At 35.2% G+C, this 10,400-nt stretch overlaps 1 long non-coding RNA gene across 1 annotated transcript; it reads right to left on the bottom strand.

Moving 5' to 3' along the window:
• Positions 1 to 2,001: 2,001 nt before the first annotated feature.
• On the bottom strand, positions 2,002 to 5,115 carry LOC141402110 (uncharacterized). Its single transcript, XR_012412530.1, has 3 exons — positions 4,566 to 5,115; positions 3,544 to 4,506; positions 2,002 to 2,470 (listed from the first exon to the last, which is right to left on the bottom strand). It is a non-coding gene; the product is annotated as an uncharacterized lncRNA (long non-coding RNA).
• Positions 5,116 to 10,400: the final 5,285 nt, after the last annotated feature.

Here is a 10,400-nt window from a genome sequence, read left to right as displayed (position 1 = left end):
TCAATGCTACACTCCATAAGTAATCTTAATTATAAATTTCAGGATTCCAGCTCTATCTGTACACCCAAATCCAAAATGTACTAAACTTAGTACCATTTATTAATTTTTGTACCCATAAGTACGAATTTCCAAAGCTACCTCAATGCTACACTCCATAAGTAATCTTAATTATAAATTTCAGGATTCCAGCTCTATCCGTCCACCTAAATTTAAATTGTATCATATTTAGTACCATTTAGTACTTTATTCCAAATTTCAGGATCCCAGCTCTATTCGTTCCCCCAAATCCAAATTGTACCAAAATTAGTACTTTTCGTACCCATGAGTACGAATTTCCAGGACTAACTCAATCCTACACTCCAAAAGTAATTAAATTCCAAATTTCAGGATTCCAGCTCTATCTGTTCACCCAAATCCAAATTGTACCAAATTTAGTACATTCCGAATCCATAAGTACGAATTTCCAAAACTTCCTCAATCCTACACTCCAATAGTAACATTAATTCGAAATTTCAGGATTCCAACTCTATCCGTTCAGCTAAATTTAAATTGTACCATATTTAGTACCATTTAGTACTTTCCGTACCCATAAGTAAGAATTTTCAAGACTAAGTCAATCATACAGTCCAACAGTAATCTTAATTCCAAGTTTCAGGATCCCAGCTCTATTCGTTTCCCCAAATCCAAATTGTACCAAATTTTGTACTTTTCGTACCCATAAGTACGAATTTCAAAAAACTTCCTCAATCCTACACTCCAACAGTAACCTTAATTCGAAATTTCAGGATTCCAACCTAAATTTAAATTGTACCATATTTAGTACCATTTAGTACTTTCCGTACCCATAAGTACGAATTTCCAAAACTCCTCAATCCTACACTCCAATAGTAACCTTAATTAGAAATTTCAGGATTCCAACTCTATCCGTTCACCCAAATATAAATTGTACCAAATTTAGTACATTTAGTACTTTCCGTACCCATAAGTATGAATTTCCAAAACTACCTCAATCGTACACTCCATCAGTAACCTTAATTCGAAATTTCAGGATTCCAACTCTATCCGTTCAACTAAATTTAAATTGTACCAAATTTAGTACCATTTAGTACTTTCCGTACCCAAAAGTACGCATTTCCAAGACTACCTCAATCATACACTCCATAAGTAATTAAATTCCAAATTTCAGGATTCCAGCTCTATCCGTTCACCCAAATCCAATTTGTACCAAATTTAGTACCGTTTACTACTTTTCGTACCCATAAGTAAGAATTTCCAAAACTACCTCTATCCTTCACTCCATCAGTAATATTAATTCCAAATTTCAGGTTTCCATGTCTATCTAAATCCAAATTGTACCAAATTTGGTACCATTTAGTACTTTTCGTACACATAAGTATGAATTTCCAAAACTACCCCGATATCTCAATCGTACACTTCAACGGTAATCTAAATTTCAAATTTCAGGTTTTCAGCTCTATCTGTTCACCCAAATCCAAATTGTACCAAATTTAGTACCATTTAGTACTACTCGTACACATAAGTACGAACTTCCAAAATCATGTCCTTATATCAACGCCACTTCCCAACCTTGATTCCCATACCAAATATGAAGATTGTAGCTATATCCGCTCAAAATATACAATTGGTACCAAATTTAGTAACTTTTCGTACACTAATAGTTCGAATTTCCAAAAACCCTTTGGTACATCTTTCTAACTCTCTATCAGTTACCCTCATTCCAAATTTCAGAATTCTAGCTCTTCCCGTTTGCCTAATACAAAGGGTACCATATTTAGTACCTTTTAGTACTTTTCGTACCCTTCTAGGTCGAATTTCAAAAAACCCAGCCTTATCTCACCCCTACACACTGACAGCAACCCACAGTCAAAATTTCAGCTTTCTAGCTTCAGCGGTTTCGTCTGGGCGATGATATGTCAGTCACTCAGTCACTCACTCACTCACTCACTCACTCACTAAGCTCTTTTATATATATAGATATACACACTTGGTCTACATGCAATTAATGACGAAAGAACTTACACTTTTCAATTTGCTGATGATTTTATCATTATAGCTACACACAAAGACTTTGACTCTGCCAATCTTAATCTACAAATAAAACTCAACAAATTTCATCGCATCTTGTCACAGTTAAATCTCAAACCAAATACGGAGAAGACTGCAGTAATGTATGTTGCTAAGGGCGCAAGGAAAATTCCACAAATTAGCATTCAAGGCACAACAATTCAAGCCGTAAATACAGTTAAATTTCTTGGCAGGCATATAAAAAACAGCTTAACCGTTAAAGAACACTATGAAGAAGTTCTTTCATCATGCAACACAACTTTCAACGCACTCAAAATGGTTAACTCAATCAAACAAGGAATACATCCAAAAACTGCAATTTCATTATCAAAAGCGCTGGTATTCTCCAAAACAGAATATTCAATCTCTTCCATGGCTCATATGCCTACATTAGGGCTATAACCAAAAAAATACCACCACATAGCCGTGTAGAGCATGGAAAACTATTATGAAATACGGCGTCAATTTTTCTCTATCGCGAAAAAAGTTTCCGCACCAAATGCATTGAAGTTCAGTAATGCATTTTTTAATTTTAGCTGTTATGACAACATATTTGCTTTTAATTAAAATTTTTATTTTTTTTAATCTAATTTAAAATCATTATCAAAGCGTTCTGGACCAATTTGTTCTCAAATCGCGCCATTTCGGAGCATTTTATGAATTTTTGACACTATTGCAGTTTTTGCTTTTTCTTTATAAACTCGTGAATTTTATGTTTATATTTTTTGTACCTACCGGACAAAAGAATATGGGGTCATTTGCAACGAAGTCGCGAAAGTTACAGGCTGTTTTTGTTGACTTTGCCTGTGAGAATCGTATATGTTTTTTACAAAAATACAACACCAGTACCACGTGGGGAATTTTGTCCTAATAATGAAAACGCATTTCTAAGCTCGATTCGGTGAAAAAAGTTTCCGCGTCGACTGTAATTACTAAAACCCTTTTGATATTTTTTCTACTTATAATTTTAAATTTGCTTTGTTTGAATAAATATTCATAGAAAAAAATACAATTCTCACAGGCAAAGACATTAAAAACTCTCTGTAACTTTCGCGAATTTGTTGCAAATGACACCATATTCTCTTGTCCGATAGGTACAATAAATATAAACATAAAATTCACGAGTTTATAAAGAAAAAACAAAAATTGCAATAGTGTCAAAAATTCATAAAATGCTCCGAAATTGCGCGATTTGAGAACAAATTGGTCCAGAACGCTTTGATAATGATTTTAAATTAGATTACAAAAAAATAAAAATTTTAATTAAAAGCAAATATGTTGTCATAACAGCTAAAATTAAAAAATGCATTACTGAACTTCAATGCATTGGGTGCGGAAACTTTTTTCGCGATAGAGAAAAAATAACACCTTTTTTCATAATAGTTTTTCATGCTCTACACGGCTATGTGGTGGTATTTTTGATATTTGCAAAAAAGTGCAAAAAGTTATATCCCTAGCCTACATACATCAACCGCAAAATCACAAGTTTCCAAAACCAAACACTAAGAAGAAGCTTGGGATTAACTCCATCTACACCAGTTCACATCATATACGCGTTATCGCTAACACTGCCTCCTGATCAAAGATCACAATATCTGGCATCCAAGGAGCTGATAAAATTCAAAATTCATCACAATTGTACATACAAGAAAATTACATCAAATCCCTCGCCGAAAACTAGTCTGGGAAAAGTATACATTAAATTCAAACACCTTTTTGATGACACTGTCATCAATCATGCAACTCTTCCAGCGAATAAAATAATATTCCTATTAGATATCTTTGATACCAAGAAAAACTCTCAACCCAACGAATACTTTAGAAGCACTCTTCAAGAAAAGCTACATGAGTTCAGATGTGATGGAACTTCCATCTGGGCCACAGATGCCTCAGTCTCATCAAACAGCACTGGGTGTGCGGTATGTAATATTTCAAGCAACAACAACTTTTTGTTCAGAATCAACTCCAAACTATCTTCACTCATGGGTGAACTACATGCAATCTACAAAGCAATTGAAATTATTATAGAAGACGGCATTGAAAAAGCCGTGATTCTAACGGACAGTAAAAATGTCCTACTTCTGCTTATGAACAATACAACTCACAACTATCTGGCTAATGATATTATACACAAAATCAACAACTCTGCAATTACGTCACTTACATTCATCTGGATTCCATCCCACATAGGTATAACTGCTAATGAACGAGCTGATTACTATGCCAAATTTGCCGTAGATTTCGGCTGCACAATACCATCACGCCTTGCAGTAAAGGACGGTCTCACTGCCATCTATCAAGAGCTCTGGAAAGAATGGGAAACCATCTACAAAGACATATCGAGATCCAAAGGAATCTTTTTCCATCAATTTTTCCCTGAGCTTCCAAAATCCCACTGGCACTCAGGATTATCACTGTCACCTGAAAATATAAAGCTAATTAACAGGCTACTTACAGGCCACACTTATGGAAAAACTTACCTTCATAGAATAAACATTGCCTCGTCAAATCTATGTGAATCATGCAACACTATTGAATCAGACAACTACGTAATGTTCCAATGCAGCAAACATAATACCCCCAGGAACAACTTTTCCATCTTCAACAAATATACAAATCTATCTGCGTTACTCCTCAACAGATCAACTACTGAAGTAGAAGAACTATGCAAATTCATACATCACGCCAAAATCACACTTTAAAACAGCTGTTCTATCAAACCAATCAAAACACACTTCATTCAGTACAAACAAACTTAAGAAGTTACTGAATAACCAGCCAGTGGATATGATTACTTCGGGTAATCGACCAACTACTTGACAACTGCTGCAGCAGACAAATCCAAAAAAAAAAAAAGTTTACTGCCAAAGATTTTACGCCACATTACACATATATTCAATAATATACTCACCACGAGCCAGTATCCTAGTGTCTGGAAACTTGTTAAGTTAATTCCCGTTTCTAAAAATATTTCCATGGGATGTTACCGACCAATTGCGATATTGCCATATCTGTCGAAAGTGTTTGAGAAGCTCCTACATGTGCAAAAAAGTGAATTTCTACATGAGAACAAATTACTAACTAATAAGCAGTCAGGATTCATATCCAAACATAGATGCGTCACAGCCCTATTAGATGTTGCAGAAAACATAAGAAGTACGATGGACAGCAACCAAATTACACTACTTATTAGATCACTCAAAGACATTTGATTGTGTTGATCATAATGTGTTGAAACTTAAACTTCGTGAACAGTTTAACTTTTCCTGCACTGATGTGAAGTTACTTTACTCCTACCTTACAGAACGTATACAAAAATAAAAAAAAAATAATGTAAAAATTTTGGTACAACATTTGGCAAATCTGACAGCTATGACATGGACCTTTTTAAAAATATATTAGTTTTTGTTTCATTCGAACGCGATCTTCTTAAGAATAGCTTCAAAATTCGGAACATTTGACTAATATTTTTTGTTGTGAGTACAACCTATGTTTTAAGTGCAAGTAAATATATTCAAAATATCGCGAAACAAATACGTATAGCAAAATATTATAGTGGATTTTGAAGGAGGAGGTAATACCTTAATTATACCCTCAGCCTTTAGGCTAAAGAGGGTATTTACTAGAGTTGTGCCAAAGGAACTATATGGAACTATCTAGTTCACTTCGCAGTTCCAATGGCCCACATTTTTTCTTTGAACAAACTGAGTATACTTAACATCACACGTTATATTTTATGATGTTACTCATACGTTTTGGAACTAGTACAAGGAACTAGGAACTAGATTACCCAACTCTAGTATTTACACTTTGATACGACCAAAAATGTGCCTCATCGAAATAATGGTTTTAGACCCCAAGTATGTTTGTACGATATCCGTTTCAGAAATTTTGAGTAGATCTAGCAAAGTCTGTCTGTCCGTCTGTCTGTCTGTCTGACTGGCTGGTGCGCACGATAACTCTCGAACGGATCAATCGATTCGGTACAAATTTTGGGTATCCAAATATTTTGTCCAGATTTGATTTAAGTTCGAAGATGGGCCATATAGGTCCACCCCTTCAGGTACCTCCCCCACAAATGTTCAAAAATTGTCGCAAAACTTGTGCGCAAGATAACTCTCGAAGGGAGTAACCGAATTGAACCAAACTTTGCATATGGTAATACTACTTCTAGACATACATCAAGTTCGAATATGGATTATAACGGTCCACTCTTTCGGGTACCTCCCACACAAAATTTCGGAAAAGTTCAGTTTAGAGCCATCTCTCGAATCGCTTTGATTTTTGTTTTAGCAACTTGTATTCACTGCCCTCCATACGAAGGTACAACTTTCATCAGGGGTATGTTCATACTTCCTGAGAAAATAGCCTGAAAGTTGCAAAAAAATCCCTATGACATCGTGTGAGGTGGTTGAAGCGCAAGATAACTCTCGAACGGATCTGCCGATTCGGTCCAAAATTTGGCCTTAGTCTAAACATAGTTTAGGTCTGAAGATAAGCCATATCGGTCCACTCCTTCAGGGACCTCCCCCACATAAGTTCAAAAGTGTTCGGAAAAATTGTGCGCACGATAACTCTGGATGGGATTGGCCGAATTGGTCTATACTTTACACATCCTAATATATCTACCAGATATAGATCAGGTTAAAATATGGACTATATTTGTCCACTCCATCCGGTACCTCCCACACAAAATTTCGGATAAGTTCACTTTAAGACATGCTCTCGAATCACTTTAATTTTTGTTGAAGCAACTTGCATTCGCTGACTCAATTACGACGGTAAAAGTTTTTTAGGCGCAAGTCCATACTTCTTGAGCAAACAGCCCGAAGAGTGTAAAAACCCCCTATGGCACAATATGTTGTGGCTGGAGATCCACTTCCATAACGGTCAATGTCGATCCATTCCTTTTAGTATCTCCTCCGCAAAACTTTTGATCTTTAATCCTAATCAACAGTTTTGTCGGTTCAAACGCCAACAATTTTTAAAACCCCCTAAATACATACGTATTTTGGGAAAAAATTGTTTCAATATACACAGGCTGAGGGTATATCTCTGTCGGCAACGCCGACTGATACTTTTTTACTTGTTTTCATTAAAAAATAGTGTTTTAGCGTGTTGTGGAATTCTGGTTAGCTGCATATTTTCTTAGTGTCTTTTGTAATGCCAATTCGATCGTATACTTAAATTTGACCTAAGGTTTTAGTCATGATGCCCACAAGTGCCCACCTCGGGAATAATTTTCTTAAGTAGTTCATGGGTTTAAAATTATTCAGTATTAAAATCAGCTGCCAGACTATAAATGGTAGGCCGCTGACTAAAGCTGCCCTAGAATAGGGGTTCTATGGATATATGTATTAGCGTATAACTCAGTTCTCTGACCACGTACATTAACATAATTTGTATCAGTGGCAAGATGAAGAAATCTTCTTCCAAATTTGTCTTACGTTGGCGGTACGTGCCTTCCAGGAAGAACGCTTTAAGATCTATATTAAAAATTTTACAAATTTTCAGACAAAAATGTTGATTTTTTTAATCCGCTAATTTGGTTGGATTTTATGTAGTTTTGGAGATTGTTTTGTTTCCCAAAACTTATTTTTGCATCATAAGATAATCGAGACCTTTGTTCATGTCATTTTGTATTAACAGCATAAAACAATTCTTACCGTTACCCCCTCCAGAGGGGAAAAGGGGGAGAATGTTACGCTTGTGGTTTTATAAAACACTTTTCGCAGCAGCACAAAGCTGTAACCGGCGCATTGGCTTGATTTTTACAGTCTAAGTATTTTTGGCCACATTCTCCATACAAGTGGATGCACTGTGGGCCGGGGCGATTTGTGTGGAAGGAAAAAAACCTTAATGGGCCCTTCGCGATTCTGATTCCTGGGACTGAACTGAGCAAAAAAGTCCACTGGACCATATGTCTACCGCGAAAATCGAGCCTCCCGATTTTGACTTGAAGTTTTTTATTAACGTTTTTTGGATATTTTGGCATATAACAGCCAAGCCATTGAGATTTGCAATCCAACACACAGGCAAAAATTGTAGCCAACGCAATAATTAAGAACTCTCTAGTACATCCTTCAGGCAGTTTTGGCCTTGATAAAGTGCACATTTGTCGGCAAATATCGATAAATGACATTGTGCTACAAAGGTTGACCAAAAAAAATATTCAAGCGTTCTGTTACAAAATTCTATCGTGTTGGGGTCCATGGACAACGAAAATACTTTTGGTACGGTTGGGTCACTTCGTTTTATTATTTTATAACGGTAAAAGTAGTGAAAATCTGGGTTTCTTACATTTTCAAATTTAAACGGGCATATCTTCTTTTTTCACTACGGTTTTCTATTGATCCCTTTTGCTACTACAGGGGTGAATAATATTTTCCGAATAAGCTATTATTTGTACAAATCGGTTAATAAATGGCTAAATTATAGTGGTTGATTCATACCAATACAATTACTTTGTACTTAAACTGAATTTCTCATAATTTTCAAAATTAATATTGAACAAAACAAAAAACAGTTAAAGTACTTAGTAATTGTATTGGTATGAATCAATCACTATAATTTAGCCATTTATTAACCGATTTGAACAAATAATAGCTTATTCGGAAGATGTTATTCATCACTTTAATAGGAAAAAGGATCAATAGATATCCGTAGTGAAAAAAGAAGATATGCCCGTTTAAATTATAAAATGTAAGAAACCCAAATTTTCACTACTTTTACCGTTATAAAATAATAAAACGAAGTAACCCAACCGAACCAAAAGTATTTTCGTTGTCCATGGACCCCAACACGATAGAATTTTGTAACAGAACGCTTGAATATTTTTTTGGTCAACTTTTGTAGCACAATGTCATTTATCGATATTTGACAACAAATGTGCACTTTATCAAGGCCTAAACCGACTGAAGGAGCATTCCAATACTTTCGCGATGTACTAGAGAGTTCTTAATTATTGTGTTGGCTACAATTTTGGCCTTTCTGTTCGGTCGCAAAACTAAATGGTTTGGCTGCTATATGCCAAAATATCCAAAAACGCCAATAGAAAACTTAAAGTCAAAATCGGGAGGGTCGATTTTCGCGGTAGACATATGGTCCAGTGGACTTTTTTGCTCAGTTCAAACCCAGGAATCAGAAACGCGAAGGGCCCATTAAGGTTTTCAAATCGTCCCGGCCTAGTATACAATCTATTGTACATAGTTACTGTTGTACAAGTTAACAAGAATATTTCTTAAGAAAATTGTAACTTGACCATTAAAATCATAGCAGAAAAGTTAGTCATCCTTCCTAGAATTATTTTCCAGGATAAATTCCGCATCGCTAATTAGAATTTAAACCCCGGTAGGGGCTGAACCCCTCAATAAGGACCTTGAATATACGGCAAATAACGAAACAATATTTGTAATTGTGAATGAATTTGACTAAACTTCTAACAAAAATAAGGAAATACCATAAACCGGTTGAAAAAAATGTGTTATTTCGAAGATTTCAGAGCAAAAAATGGTGGGTCCTATAAGGAATATCTCCAAAAAATTAAGGGAAACTTGTCTAATATGAACTCTAATAAAACTTACGTATTGTTTAAAAGTATTTATTGGAAGAAAAATCAAGAGATTTTGAAGTAACGACAGCATAAGTTTATGTATGTCCCCAGAGGAACATGTGGTTCGGCCTATGGCTGAATATGTCCATGACAGATGGTAAGAAAGTTCGTTTAATTTGAATAGATAAAATTATGTCACAAATTGAGACCATTTTCATTCAACTCTGATAACTCCTCAATATTTCTCAATGTTTTAAAAGATCAGAAGTGCTGAGCAATTTAGGTTTCCTACGAAAAAATGCATGAACATATCCTGTCTTTACTACAAAGTCTCGTGATTTTTCATCCACGATTTATTCTAGGTCCTTATAGGGCATTTTCTTTATTTTGGAACACATATGGGATTTCTGCCCCCCTCCTGGGTGTAAGTTGTAATTAGAGGTGCGGAATTTAGCCTTGAAAATAATAATATGAAGGATAACTAACTTTTTACTAAGATTTCAATGGTCAAATTACTATTTTCTTAAGAAAAAGTCTTGTTAACTTGGGTTGGCTCTATTATTTTTCACACCTCCTCATAGGCCCAATCATATATCTACCCTGGCCAATACAACATCGAACCCCAAATTGAAAAAAAATGTTGATAAAACTTTATTTATGGGATACCGTTTAATTATAACACACTTTGCAGAAATGTTTTAGAAACGTTTAATGCATTAGTGACGACTGTATGTGCATACCAGTGTATGTTCATATGGAAAAA

This window comes from Musca autumnalis, unplaced genomic scaffold (assembly GCF_047663935.1).
Source record: "Musca autumnalis isolate F117 unplaced genomic scaffold, ASM4766393v1 scaffold_4, whole genome shotgun sequence".
NCBI classification, from domain to species: Eukaryota; Metazoa; Arthropoda; class Insecta; order Diptera; family Muscidae; genus Musca; species Musca autumnalis.
Note: the sequence above shows the minus strand (reverse complement) of the source record. Positions and strands in the feature narration are given on the sequence as shown.